Here is a 15,640-nt window from a genome sequence, read left to right as displayed (position 1 = left end):
TAATATACTGAAATAATTGCATTTTCCCTCTTGTGTTGGAATACCTGGCCACGTTTTATTCCTGTTTTGTTGTTTTTTAAAATTTTATTTAACAAAGGATTGTTTGAATAACCATAACAGGAATCCATCAAGATGAGCAGTTCATCAAGGATGCAATCCTGTACCCACTTTCCTGGGAGTAAGCCGTCCGAATCCAACAAGGCTTACCTCTTCTGAGTAGACATGTATAAAAATGCACTGAAATGAATTTGCTGCTTACAATACTGTAATTAAGAGTACCTGAGTGTGAGGAGATCACAGTAACAAATGTGTATATAATCTTCATTTGGAAGTAGCTCAACTGGATGACTCCATGAAATATGGGAAGAGCAACTCAGGATGGGCAAATCTGCTAATTTAACTGTCTCCCAGTTTCTCACTTCCCCCCAGTTTTTGGTTCATTTCTCCACATTTACACATCAGCTTGTGCTTTTTAAAAAGTGTGGATTTATCCTAGTAGACACAGGTTTTTATACAGTTTTACCTATTATACAAATTTGTGCAGAGCAGATTGCCCTAATATAATGCTATTTGGCATGTTATTTTTACTAATATATACATTTTTGTACACACTATTTGGCCAGAGAACTGCACTGCAAAGTTCAGAAAAGTGCAATTTTTGTTTGGGTTTGCATATTGCTTTGGAAAGTGTGAATTAGTCCGGTCCACCTTCAAATGAGAACTGATTCAAATTTTTCTCCCACTCTTAGGACTAGCTCACATGCTGGATAGTCACTACATAGTCACTATTTTAAATTGATCTATTTGGCAGCTCTTCCTCTGTGTTGATGGCTGCTGCAGCAGCTTACCATACAGTCTGGGAGAGTATTTTCATGCCACTGTGCCCAAATATATTTAGTCTTCTTCAAGCTTGGCAAAACCCTCATGTATGGCGATCTCCTAATGAATTTTTGCAAGGAGGTACCCACCATATCAAACAGCTTGTCCCCTTCAGGTACTTGTAACATAACATGGGGGCACTGTGAAGATAAGCACAGCACACTAGATTTATCCCCCATAGATTTTGTCAACCCTGCCTGAGTTGGAAGGTGACTTTCTGAAGCAGAGAGTCTATTTTTGTGTGGGCTTCCTACGTTTGGAACATCAGAGTTCTAAAACATGTAGGAAGCATACATGAGTTCAGTAGGTTTGCATCTTCAGGAGGTCCACTTCTGGCTCATGGAGAGTGAGAGAAATGGTGAGGGGGTGGAGCTAGAAAGCTCTTCCTCATACCCTGCATGTGTTAAGTTAAACAATTTTCTGAATTCCCAAAGAAGGCTTCCATGTGTCTTTCATGTTATAATTTACAAATCACCCTTCATTCCCATATTTTGAAGAATTTCCTTTCGTAGAAGGCTCATCAAATTGTGAGCCTTGGTATCTTTTGCAAGCATTGGAAGAATTGGGTTGGTGTGGGAAATAAAGTAGGATGTAATTATTACTTATGATCTAATTCTGTGAATGTCTACTCTGAAGTAAGTCACACGAAATTGTGCCAGTGACTCATGCTTTTACAGCACATGTCATGGACTGGGTGGGTGCAGAGGGGTGGTAGGAGGAACCAGTTGGGGAACTCTAAGGGAAGAAGGCTCAGAGCCTGGGGGTTGGTGGTGGGACAACATTGAGTGGTCAGAGGAAAGAGATAGAGAAGACTGGGAGGAGGTGGTGTCGGAAGCTGAAGAGGTAACAGGGCTTAGTGAGTAGGAAGATGCTGTGGCAGAAGGCAGTCCAGACTCAGGTAGGAGAGGAGTTGGGGCAGGAGACAGAGATGAGAAAGACTGCAGAAGAGTCCAGGAACTCTCCCCATCCTGCTGTGACCAGCTCCCCTCCCCCCCTTGGTCTTGCAGGACCAGAAGAGTTATGAAGTGGGCGGAGCAGATATAAACTCATTGAAGGAGTTTCAGATTGCTTGGGAAGGACATGGTTGGGGAGGAGACTTAAACAACTGTGGGAAGGCAGGGACTTTCAATCCTCACAACTGTCTAATTGGGGCAAGCTTTACCAGGAAGAGTTGCTGTCCTCACTAGGCCTGGTCTCCTGAGCTGTTTGTTTCTTTGAATAAAGAGTCAACTTCACTGACGCCGTGTGAGTTATTACTGACCTGCTCCCAGCACCTGCCCCTGATGGCGGCTCACCATGCAAATACGTGGTCAGGAGTTAATTAGATTAAGCTGTTTCAGCTCTCACAGATTTTAATATATTTTTATGCAGTCTTAATTCACTTCAGTTGGAGGCATCAGTATTTCAAAAGTGCTCAGTGTGACTAGATCATCCCCATCTTAGTGCAGTGCAATTCTACACGTGTCTACTTGGATGTATGTTCCACTGAGTTCAGTTCTTTTTCCTCCCAGGTAAGGTGTGCACAGGATTGCAGCCTAAGTCTGTAAAGATCAGCAGAGAGTATTCAGTATGAGATAATAATTCCTTTGCATGCCAGAAATTTCCATGCAGGCTTTGACTTTAGCATCTTTAAGGAGAAAAGTTTATTTTAGGCATCGCGTCCCCTTCAGACCAGCTGACGTTTATTCAGCACACAGCGTTTACTGTGGCTTAGGGTGTCAGCCATAATTCTAGGTTGATAGTTTGTGAAGAGAAGATGCTATTTTGTCCTGTTTATAAAATGTTTTTCTGCAGAGTCACACTCCAAGACTAACAGAGTCTGTCCAAGTATAGTAAAGCCCTTTGGTTTAACTTACTGCCTTCATTAAACTTAGCTTACATTGTCCTAATTATATGTTATCAACAATTAAGAAATGTATCGCATGCCACAGGCCAGCTAAAACATTCTGCGTTCTTGGGTGAACGCCAAGAGAGGTGTCAAGTTCCATATTACCTTGTCATCAGTTGCAGCTCTCGTTTTGCAGTACAGGCAGCAGCTGTGCTAGACAAAATAATCTAAATTCTCACATGTACTTTTTCCCTTTAGGAAACAACTCACGCTGAATTGCATTTCTGGTGGGAGAAAAGTGCTATACCTCAGTGAGCTTGTGCTGCAAACGTATTTTATGTTAATCAAATGTTAACCCATAATCTTTTCTAACTTTCTGATGCTCACTTTCATCCTATCGGGGGGGGGGGCTCCCCAAACATAACCAGTCCTGACCCATGCTATGTGTCTAAGCAGCTATTACATGATCTTTAACTGCTTTGGTGGAAAAATGTACCCATATTTGTGATCAACAAGTGATAACAGAACTACAGACTTGCACTCATATTGGGATGATCAAAAAGGATCAGTTCCAGTGATATGCCTGGCAACAGTCAAAACAAACACACACTCTCAGCTACTCTAAGCAACCTGTTCATTGAGCTTCATCCTGATGCACATTTATTCTGATTTAGATGCATTGTGGCTATACACCTTCACATTATCAGTCTATCCCACACTTCTTAGCAGGTGTGCTGAATCTTGAGGGTGGTGTCTTTGGTCCCCCTCAATATCTGCTGGCAGGGGGCTGAGCCCCCTCAGTATTAAGGGGGGTGGAGGAAGCTGAGCGCTGCACCAAGTGTGGCACAGTTCAGTGACTGTCTCCTCCTAAGTGCATGAGAAGAAGCCGCACCATGCCAGCCTCCTCCCGATGATGCAACGTTATGTGTGTGACACATGTCACATACATGTTGTTGCACTTGCAATGCATGACAGTCCCCGCCCAATCTTGGGCACTCTTTGTGTTCGTTTTCTTTGTGCATTTTCCTATCACTTTCCTGTCCTTTAAAAAGTTGATTTGTTCTACCAGGGTTATTGAACCCACCTTAATTATGCAAACCTAAATTTCTGTTCGAATGCTTCCTGCAAAATACTGACAGTCTGGAAGTAACCTCCCCTCATCCCCACAGAGAGTTTGATTTGTATCATTGGAGCTGCACAGTTGCACGAGATCACAGCTCCTCTACTTTGAAATGGAAAACTGCAAATTTCCATTTCACAAGGGAAAAAGGGTGATCTTCTGTGAATTAGTCACTTCCTATATTTACATTGCTTGTGAGCAAGGCTTTTGTTTTTGTTGAGGAGACAGTCACTGACATGTAATCAAAATACACTCCGAGTACTTGTTCCCAAAGAGGATCAAGAACTGGCTGTATGTGTGTGTGTGTCATAAAAAGACAGCTTCCACCAATTAAGATCACCCTTCTACCAAGTTCAGACATCACTCTTGCATTCACACATATAAAGATATGTACAAACTAATGCATGCCTTAATATACACAAGGATTGCATCATTAGGCTATCATTATCCTGCCATTCCTCCAAGTTGCTTAAATAAGATAGCAGAGATTCCCTTTCTCCGCCTTCTTCTACACAATAGAAATAGTGTCTGGCCCAAGATCCTCCAGTAAGTTTCATGGCTGAGTGAGGATTTGACTGGCAGGCAGAGCCCAGCCACCTCACATAGACATCGCTAGCTATTTCCTATGACCCAGGCTACTACTCCTAAATTCTTTGGCACTAGCTGCCTGCTCTGTCATTCTGTTCTCTTTCTACCACCCACACAGAAGCGGAGACCTGGGTGGATGATTTAGGAGATACAGCTGCTCAGACTGGTGCCATGAGGAGAAGCTACTGCTTTGCTGCACTTGTGTGTCAAGAGGAGACTGACGATTCAGTGTCTGAGGAGGGAAGCCTTCCAGACTCAGATGCCGACTACCTAAACACATCTCGCGATGAGGAGCTGAAGATATTTATATGTACAGATGTATCTAAATAAATTGAGGGGCGACTCTGTGTTTCGGCGACCACACTAGGACCTGTATTCTGATTTCAGGTTTGCCTCAGTAAACCTCTCTAGCGATCCTTGCCATTTTTACTTCTCAGTTTATTGTTCCTTCTTTGTCCCATTTGGTGTGCTTTTCATGATCATCTCAGATTTGCACACAAACTGATGTGTGTTCGTTTGCTCATTTTAAGTCATTGCAGGGCGAGTTTGAAGTGGGAAGTAAATGGGTTCTGTTTTATTTTTTTATTTTTTAAGAAAAAGAAATAAAAAGCTTGAGATGTCGGTATGGTACTGTGGAATAATATAGGGATTTCACAGCTGCTGGGGAGTGGACAACTGTAGACACTCACTATCAGCTGGTACAGGACACTTTTGAGCCTCACTTAGGCATGCTTCTGAATGGTCCTGGGTTAAACCAGGGATGAGGGCATATGGAAATCCAACCACCAACAAGGGTGTTCTGGAAAGGCTAAAGCTCAGGAGCAGAGCACATGTGAAGCTATTGTGTCTCAAAAACCATCCAGGTAGAAGTCTTGACAATGACTATCAGAAGCCAGGCCTTGTCTCTACAGCCATCACAATGCCACTGAGAGCTCCTCTAGTTTCCCTGCCCTCTGTGTTACTCTTCTGTCTCTCTAGAGCATTGCCACCAACCTACAGGGCAGCATAGAGGTGGCTCAGAGACTATATATATATATATATATATATATATATATATATATATGCTCTTGTATAATGGCCCTGGGCCTGTCTGTTTGAGAAAGCTGACATTCCCTGGAAGCCTTGGAAGTGTGCCAGAACCCAGGCCTGCCTGAGAAGCCTCCATTAGGCTAGGACCAAAAAGGGTAAAAATACCTCATAGGATTTAGCATCACACATGAAAAGCAGAAGTCTCCAGACCATCTACTTGGCCTTCTTCAAGATTTTCCCAGAACATCTTGCCCCAGAACAAACTGTTGCTCTGCTCTAGGTCTTCATGCCTGAGCCTCCTCACAGCACTCAGACCATGACAGCTTAATAAATGGGCTGGGCCAGAGACAGCCAGCACAGTCCCTTCAGATGTTACTGGGCTGCAGTTTCCCTCATCAGCAGTTCAGTGCTTTCAGTGGGACGCACGTTCTATGACTGACAGATTGCATTGGCACTCAGATGTCCATTCTGATGCACATTGGGAAGCGCCTCAGATTTATGCCCATGATTCTTGATTTACCAAGTGATAGCTCACATGAGAGCCTGTTTGTGAGAACTGATGCCATCACGGCAGCACTTTTCTGAACAACAGCCATAGCAGGTGTTATGGAGGCAACTCATAAGTGTTTGGAGGAGACACCAGTTCACACAAACTATGGGCCACATGCTGCATGTGTGTCCTGACTGCAAGATTAAAATGAAGCAGAATACCAAAGGGATCATACACACTTTTTAGGCACAGATCAGCACTTTCCCAGTCCATGACCAAGTGCCTCCTCTGCTTTTTCTAGGAAAACCAACTCTGAATCAGAACAAATGACAATTTAGGTTTTCCACAGAATTGTTTTCAGCAGTTAAAGAGTTGGTTTTCATGGGGAAATCACCGGGTCAAAACAAACAAACAAACAAACAAGTGCTCAGACACTGAACTTTAAAGTGCAGCCCTGTGTCTAGAAATGTGGTACAAAAAGAAGTCTGGATGAGCCTTAAGTTGCAATACAGTATGCAGGGTTCTCTTACAAACTGCATTCAACAGTGTTGACAGTGGGCAGCCTACTGTCCCCATTTAGCTCCTCAGTGAGGTGTGAATATTTTCAAGATGACACATAGTTTCTATTGGTGTTACATCTATGCTTCATCATACTCTGAGAAATGAGCCTTAGGACATTTCTGGATATGTTCCTGATCTCCATAAGCTGCAAAAGTTACAAACACAGGAGTGTATAAGGGTTGGATCACATCCTGATGTGCCTTGACATACAGTACTGATACATACTCTTATGAGTTTCTGAGGGGGCAGTTAGACTCCCCTAAAACTCTGGATTCAGTAGAGAATTGGAATTTAAGCAAAGCCCTGAATTCCTGGATCTAGCAAAGGTTGGAAATAACACAGGCCAGCTTCCTCATGAGGTATTCACTTGATAATGGCAAAGTTGTTGACCTAATGAAAGGTAGGTAGGCAGTTAGACCTGTCAGTTTGCATTTCTTAGTACAGAAAGTATTAATTTGCTGTGTAGAGATCTTTCCTATTCTGATTAATTCAAGAGTGTTCTGTAGGTTCTTGTTTGGGTTATTCCTTCTGAGAAGCTGAGTACAGCTGGTTTAAACTGGTTCTGTTATCTTTCTGTCAAGGTCATGCGAACTATAATAAGAGGCCAGAAGGAGCCTCGGTTTTCACTTACTTTCTCTTTCTGTCTCTTTGTTCTGGTGTGGTGTTCTGTGTGCCTCGTGTTAAAATTTAGTCTTATTATAAGTATTGTAAGTTGTATTGTAAGTGCTGCAACTGCATTTCTTATATTGTGTCAATCCTGAATGTATTGGATTTGTGACTATTATGCTCATTTGCCTTCAGTAGCAGTAAAGCTTTGCTGGATGAAGTATAATGCCTCTGGTCTAATTTTGGGGGGGAACTCTGCATTGTGTTTAAGTCCCCCCCAAGGGGCATGACAAGACCATGAGGAGATTCCATGCTAGACAGCCAAATGGGTGCAGCCCCTCCCTAGGCCCTGGTTTTAGGTATTAAGACAAGAGGCCCATGTTCATTTTTTAAAGGACTGCAGTTAATAGCTATGAGTTAGCAAAACTGGGATGGGTTGTAAAATGAGGCAGAGAGCATGGCTGATTTCTGTTTTGCATCCAAGGCTGCTGGCCCTAAAGAGAAGCAAGAGGTGCTCTTGGAATGTAATTCTGGGAACCCCTCCATCGTTGGCTCAGGTTGTATATATGTGTAAATAAACCATGTATCATAAAGACACCACATTTTCACCCCATTTCCAGGGAATAAAGTGGGTTTTATTATTTATTTATCTGAGACATTTGTATACCACTTAGTTGCTCACATTTGTAAGAGGTGAACATAAAAACAATCCACAGTAAATGGGACACTCAAACAATAGAAATGTTTCACAAAATTCAACACTACTTTAAAATGTCTGCTGCAGCAAGAAAATCTTAGTCATGCATCTGAAGTTCAGCAAGACTGTCAACAGTGTTCTAATATTGATAATGGGAATTCTGAAAGAAGCCCTGTCTCTTTATAACAATCCAGGTAAGGTGGTAGATTTCAAGGAAGGATATCAATGATCCCCCCCCCCTTCTCACGTTCCATCACAGCACTAGTTAGATAGCATCATATTGTTTTCAAGTGTTGCTGTTCTATGTCTATAATTTGACACCATATGAAAGTGTAACATGCTGTCATGTAATTTCATGCAATTTATTGAGAAGTAGGAGACCTGTTTTCTGATAGCATGAGCTATTGTGGAACAGCCTTCCACTGGTTAATGAGGTTACCAAATGCCACCAATCTCCCCTTTTGATTCTTTGACCAATTTACTTGTCATCTTGATGAAACTGTAATACTAAGGAAGGAAGAAAAAGTTACTGAGACCACAGACAAACTTTTTAATATAAAGAAGGATCAGAATATCATGTCTCTGGGCACTGAACTTTGAGTCTTCTGATTAATAGGGCCTGTCCGCACATACTGCAAAATGAATCGCCAGCTAGCTAATGAAAGCAAATAGAAAATAGTTAGTTCACGGTTCTCATTGTGGGGAAGATGTACAGCATTCCAATTCAGATGTTGCACAATAAGGGTGGGTAGAAGAATCCTGGGAACTGTAGGTTGTTATGGGTGCTTCTGGGGGAAGCCAGGACTCTTAAAGTGATATGAGTGCTTTAGGTGTATGGTGTGCATGTGATTTTAATACATTCAACTTTCTGGCTCTGATTTAACCCATGTTTGTCAAACTGAAATCCTTTTAAAGTCAACAGAACTTAAGTTAGTTTTATGGCTTATTCCGTACCTTTCCACTGAATGGAGAAGCTTCCTATACATAATGCCTGGATTTGATATTCCAATATCTTTGCTTTCCTTCTGATTGTTGATGTTAGTGTGATGACTATATGACTCCTGTTTGTGCAAAGTTTCAAGAAAACAGCCTGCCACTCAACTTCATTATTGGCAAGATGCTGGAAAGGCTTTGTCACATCTCAGGAGACTCAGACACTAATCTTCTCCTGTTTTTGTTGCTTATCTGAAGCCTAAAAGAAACATTCAATGTGTTTTGCTTGTTTTTAAAAAGCTACACCAAATCTTCTCCATCACAAATAGGAACCATCCCTGCAACTACTAAGCTGTCCCTCAGGCCGCATTGAAAGCATCTGTTCTCATAGTCTTCTGAGGATGATAGGTTCTCATCAGTCTGTGGAATATTCCTGATGCTATTAATCTCCAGTCAGTTTTCAGTAAGAGCATTGAAGAAACTGCTCTCCAACATATAACGTAATTAATTAAAAGAACATCTTCACGCAAATGCTGTGACATCAGCTGAATAAAAAAATGAACAAGATGTTTAAAAATTGACGTAGCCTTTGTATTGGTTTTGTGGACATCTTTCTCACTACATACATCAGTTAGCAATATCTCTTTCAGCAATAGAAACTTCATTATCACATCTAATTCTGGTTGTGCAGCAGATTAAGCTTCTGAACAGTTTGTGGCTCTGACTTTTTTCCCATTTGTGAAAGCACAAAGAAAAGAATTGATAATAATTCAAAAGAAGTAGAGAACAAATAAGTATTCATAGCAGAAAGCTAAATTTATCCCCTTGGTGGACAGTCAACAGCAAGCACCAATGCTTTTGGCAACAGAGAATATGTTGCTGAAGAAGACATCATTTTCATAGAATCATAGAATCATAGAGTTGGAAGAGACCACAAGGGCCATCGAGTCCAACCCCCTGCCAAGCAGGAAACACCATCAGAGCACTCCTGACATATGGTTGTCAAGCCTCTGCTTAAAGACCTCTAAAGAAGGAGACTCCACCACACTCCTTGGCAGCAAATTCCACTGTCCAACAGCTCTTACTGTCAGGAAGTTCTTCCTAATGTTTAGGTGGAATCTTCTTTCTTGCAGTTTGGATCCATTGCTCTGTGTCCGCTTCTCTGGAGCAGCAGAAAACAACCTTTCTCCCTCCTCTATGTGACATCCTTTTATATATTTGAACATGGGTATCATATCACCCCTTAACCCCCTCTTCTCCTCTTCTCTTCTCATTCTGCATTGTTGATACAGGGGTGATATTTGTACCAGTGGCAGACCTGTCTCAGACCAGTGGTGGAACTGTTGCCTCATTCAGCATACAGATTTAAAACTTGGCAAAGACAAGTTTTTCGATTGTCCTCGTATCATTTAAACAGAATCACAAACACGACCAAGGGTTGTGGGACCTGTAGTTTGTTAAAGGTGGAGAGAGTTGTTAGGAGAACCCAATTCTCCTCAGGAAACTACAATTTTCAGAGTTCCCTGGAAAGGGGGATTGACTGTTAAACCACTCTGAGAATAGATATGAATACTCAGAGGTGATAGTGGCAAGACATTATCTGTCTTTCTGAACCTTCCCAATGATGGGATCCATGACATGAAAAGGATCTCTAATCAGCCCCTTGTCACTTTGAATAATGACTTGGTTCCATGTGATGTGTGGAAGAAGACCACACAGAAGTTAATCACAGCAATTAATGTCTTGACAACTTTGTTATGCTACCCGGAAGACTAAGAGTAAATCTGTATTATGTAAAAACCAGAGACCCTCTGAGAACCTACTGTGAGATTATTCCAAATGTACTAAATATGGATTTGCTTCTTTGCGGCTTTCTAAAGAGGAAAAGGTTTCACAAGCACCCAGTGACAGATATTACCCACGAGTTGTTTGCATATAATGTGAATTCTTTTTTACATTAGTTCATTATAGCTGGGGTTTTAGTGTAAGCATTTCCCCCTTACATTTTTTTCCAGGTTTTTAAAAATATATTTAGAATTATATAGATTCCCACAGACTTGGGCAGGAAGTCACAGAATTTTCAAAAGATGATGAGGCCTTAATCAAGGTTATATTTTCAAATTTATATTTTCAATTGCATATATGAAATTAGACATTACATATCAGTTGCATATATGAAATCAGATCTTAAATATCAAAGGCATATTCAGACATCCTTGAGCAACCTCGTCTAAATAATGAGTAGCTTTGAACTTGAATATTCACTTACATTCATATTTTGATCCCTTTCAGCCTTACATCTCTGACATCATACAAACCAGTGCCATCAATTTGTGATGGTAAGTTACTACACATTCTAGTGACTGGAATAGCCTATTAGGTGGTGGCTACTGAAATAGAAGTACAATGATGAATGAACAAGTGTCTATTTGCAGGATTGGGTTTCAGTGAACTGCATGTCTCCATCAATGCATATTCACTAAGAATGAGGAGAAACCCAGTTTCTGCTCAGTATATTGCATTGTAGAGAACCTCTGCGCTAATACAGAATTTGTCAGCCTTTATGCATGCACAAAATGCTGGTATGTGCAGGTATGAAGTCACTGTCTAGCCCTGCCCCTCTGGTCACTACATCTATGACAGCTGCAATCTCCTACCCAGGCAGCATATGATGATGAGTAACACGCTCTTCATAGCATCTACAAGTTGAGAAAAGATTTTTCACCATCCCCATTTATTTGTCTGCCATCTTTTCATCAGAAACTATGCTCAAAGTGGTTCACAGCATGGAGGAGGGGTATCACATGATCCACTAAGTTACAAAATCTAACAAAATCTAAATGATCAATAAGTTAATGAAAGCATTTGAGCAACATGTTTTTCTGGGCTCACAGCAAGGTCAAACCCTCCAAGTGTCCCTATTTTCCAGGGACGTCCCCGATTTAGAGGAGGCATCCCGGTTTCTGATTTGATCCCAGAATGTTCCATTTTTCCTTAGGGTGTCCCAATTTTCATTGGAGAAATGTTGGAGGGTATGGAGTTATCCAACCCCCAAGCCATCTGAAGGCAATCCTGTATAGGGAAGTTTTTTATTGTTTAATGTTTTATTATGTTTTTACATATGTTGGAAGCTGCCCAGAGAGGCTGGGGAAACCCAGCCAGATGGGTGGGGTGTAAATAAAATTATTATTATTATTATTATTATTGAATGGGATGCCCCTATTTTCATCGGAGAAATGTTGGAGGGCATGCAGAGTGGCCTCTTGTACCTTCAGCAGCAACTTTTGTAGCTGGAATCAGCAAGTGCTCCTCCCACCCAGGCCAAAAGGAAATAGGCCAGAAAAGGACAAGTCTTGAGGGACTCAGAGATATTAAAAAGCTCAGTTGGTTAGAACACTGTGCGGATAACAACAAGGTTGCAGGTTTGATCCCCATATGGGACAGTTGCGTCTTCCTGCATTGCAGGGTGTTGGACTAGATGATCCTTAGGGTCCCTTTCAACTCTACAATTCTGTGAAATCTGTGAAATCACAAGGCGTTCTTTGAATCCTCCTTTCCTCCTCCTTTCCTCTTACTTTGCTGATGTTCACCATATAGATGAATGATCTTCATGCACATGTATTAGGAATGTAACTGCCCTTCATGCAACGTGTATGGAATTATTTTGCTAAAATGTGAGGATCTCTTCCCAAGGGTTGGAGGGACATTTGCAGTGTTCCACCTACGATTGCTGCCATTGTTGGGCACCTTCCACTTTCATTTACGGTAAATGGTCCCTGCTTCCCTGAATCCCTCCTCTTCCTCCTCCCCTCCTACGCCGAGTCACATTTGGTAGCCAACAGCAGCAGGCTGTATTTATTTGGTTTGCAAATGGTTGATCTTTCCTTGTCTTGGATGGTTTGCTTCATGTCCGGAATTTGCTTTTTCAAGATAATCTTGGCGGCTACAGAAGCCCTATTGTGTAACTCTTTGTGGTCCTCTGGAAAGCACTTTTTTTTTTTAGGATGAGGGTTGGTTTTTTTTTGTTGGTGGTGTTTTACCTACACTCATTTTAATTTTAAAACCAGAGCTTGTTTGCGAAGGGGTGTTAGGTGTTATATAAATCACCAAATGGTGTCAAGAAAGGTCTACAGGTATTGCTTACTTGTGCAAAGAAACTTATTACATTATTCAGTACTTTTACACATACACCAGCTATTTATAAATATCCTATGCTTCACAGGAAATTGTTTGGTTTTGGGAACAGTCTGGCAGTTCTGAAATGGAGAGCTAGCAAGAATGCAAACACAACATATCCCTCTCTCTGCATATATTTAGCTATTTGCATCATGACTGTATGAGTATCATTGCGATTGATATCAGTGTCTTAATTCTGTCAGTGTCTTAAATCCTAGCATATTATCTGTCTTAAGAATCTCATGTGGTTGCCGCCATCATAATGATCACCACCACCCCACAGTTTAAAAGGCCATTGATTGTTTAATTAGCCAAAGGCCTGGGAGAAGAGGAATGGTATTGCCTGGCACTTTAAAATATGTAATGAAGGTGCCTGGCGAACTTCCCTGGGGAGAGCATTCCACAAGCAAGGTGCTACCACAGAAAAGGCCCATTCTCATGTTGCCACCCTCTGAATCTCTTACAGAGGAGGCACAGAAAGAAGAGCCTCAGATGATGATCACAGGGTCAGTTCATATGGGGAAAAGTGGTTCCTGAGGTATTGCAGTCCTGAGTCATTTAAAGCTTTATAGGTCAAAACCAGCACTTTGAATTGGGCCTGGAAAGTAATTGGTAGCCAGTGCAGTCCCACCATGATTGGTGCAATATGTTCAAACCATCTTGTCCTGGTGAGCAACCTGGCTGCTGAATTTTGCATCAGCTGAAGTTTCCAAACCGTCTTCAGAAATAGCCCTACATATAACCCATTGTATAGTTTAACTTGAAGGTTACCAGAGCATAGATGACAGGAATTAGGCTATTCCTGTCCAGATGGGGATATAGCTAGATCACCGGCTGAAGCTGATGGAAGGCACTCTGTGCCACTGAGGCCACCTGAGGCTCAAGTGACAGCAACAGATCCAGGAGGACCTGCAAGCTATGTACCTGCTCCTTCAGAGGTTATGTAACCCCTCAAGAGTAGTCAATCTTCCATCCATCTGGTCTAGGGAACCACCCACTAACTGTGCCTCAATTTTATCTGGACTGAGCTTCCGTTTACTGACTGTCATCTAGCCCATTATTGAGGCAAGACGGTATATCCACTGCCACACCTGCAAATGTAAAGGAGAAGTAGAGTTGTGTGTCATCAGCATATTGTGGTAATTACATTAATACAGGAACAGTATACCACATATCCCACAGCCCAGGACCCAGGGCCAGTCTTTTTGGACTAGGGGGCATGATTCTCATGTCATGAGAAAAGCCCTTAGTTGGGATATTCAAAAAGTGTTTCTGCAGCCATGACATCTCGTGACATCTAGCTTAGATTACTGCAATGTGTTCTACATCAGACTGTTCTTGAACATGGTTCAGAAGCTTCAACTGGTTCAGAATATGGCAGCAGTTAAACCCAGCTGCTTTGTTATTTTTAAGTGGAAGTTATGTTCATCACATGCAACAGAGGAATGCGTATTTGATGTGGTTTGTGATATGTTTCCACTGTGGCCTTCAACACTGCACAAGTTGCACCACTGCTGCTCTTGAACATTAGTAGGAATGACTTACTTCGAGCAAATTAAAGGATTGATTAGCACAAACCTATATCATGCCAGGCCCTTGGCTAAATCAGGCATTGAAAGCTGCTGGTGATCTTGGAAGGAATAATGACAGGAAGCATTAACCAACAGAAAACATTTTCCCAGACTGAGTATGCATTATATTTATGCCCAGAATGTGAGCTAAAGTAGGGGCAGAAAGTTCTGTGAATTGTATGTGCATGTCTATATGTATGAATATGTCTACATGTGTGAATATAGACACACACACACACACACACACACACACACACAGTGCAGTGTATAATGACCACATTTTGCATGCATATATACATGTGTATGTATGCCTGAATATACACAAACACAAATACATATACATATTCTAAAATCAATCAATCAAGATAGAACATTAAAAATTACCATGCCTGGTGCATGTATGGAACAACACACTGTGAGAATGAAGAGAAGGTGGAGAAGACTTTCCCCACCCATGTAGCTCGGCCACTAGTGACTGCTCTCAGCCCATCCACTATTGATGGATTCCAACTCTGGTAATTTCAATATGTATTATTATTATTATTTATTTATTGTTGTTGCAGACTAGGGATGGGGACCTCCAGATGTCATGGGACTCCAACTCTCATCAGCATGGACAATGGTCTAGGATTGTAGGAGGTGTGGTCCAAATTGAGGGTCACAGGTTCACCAACCCTGATGTAGACAATAGAAGTAGAACTGCTGATCCATGCTAGCATGGTGAGTTGAAGACTTGGGGTGGGATGGATGAGATCTACTGTGACTCTCCTATAGATAGTGTGATCTTACAAATCAATCATCTTTTAGACACATTGCTGCAATATGTATTTCTGTTTCTGTTCACTGGAAGGCCAGGAATCATTCAGGGTCCCTGGCTGCCTTGATCTTTTAAAAGTTTGCTCTCTCCTGTTGAGGTTTCTAAAGCATTTATTCACTTCAATTTTTGTGTGCCGGATCAATTTACACAGGCCAGGCAAAGGGTAAAAGCTTTCCCCTTTCTTCTTGTACTTTATTTGCTCCTTATACTACCACACACTGCTCAAGAGAATGTAGCTGCCTCACAAACCTTAGATAGCAGCATGATAGGATCACAGTAGATGAGGGGGGGAAATCAAACTGTAAGTTCAAAACTGGAAGGGCAGGGAAGCACCTACAAAACTGG

General features: G+C 41.7%; 1 protein-coding gene and 1 long non-coding RNA gene across 2 annotated transcripts in view; one reads left to right on the top strand and one right to left on the bottom strand.

Annotated features, from left to right (window-relative positions):
- Positions 1–5,401, top strand: part of LOC309380367 — a 65,310-nt gene extending 59,909 nt beyond the window's left edge. The window contains exon 4 of the long non-coding RNA XR_014172883.1: positions 4,534–5,401. This is a non-coding gene — a long non-coding RNA (uncharacterized lncRNA). The remainder of the gene's footprint in view (positions 1–4,533) is intronic.
- MBLAC2 (metallo-beta-lactamase domain containing 2) overlaps positions 1–15,640 on the bottom strand; it is a 631,094-nt gene that overhangs the window by 8,602 nt on the left and 606,852 nt on the right. The window lies entirely within an intron of this gene.

This window comes from Podarcis melisellensis (genome assembly GCF_964234715.1).
Source record: "Podarcis melisellensis genome assembly, chromosome: 11".
Lineage (NCBI taxonomy): Eukaryota > Metazoa > Chordata > Lepidosauria > Squamata > Lacertidae > Podarcis > Podarcis melisellensis.
This window is presented reverse-complemented; position numbering and strand designations above follow the sequence as displayed.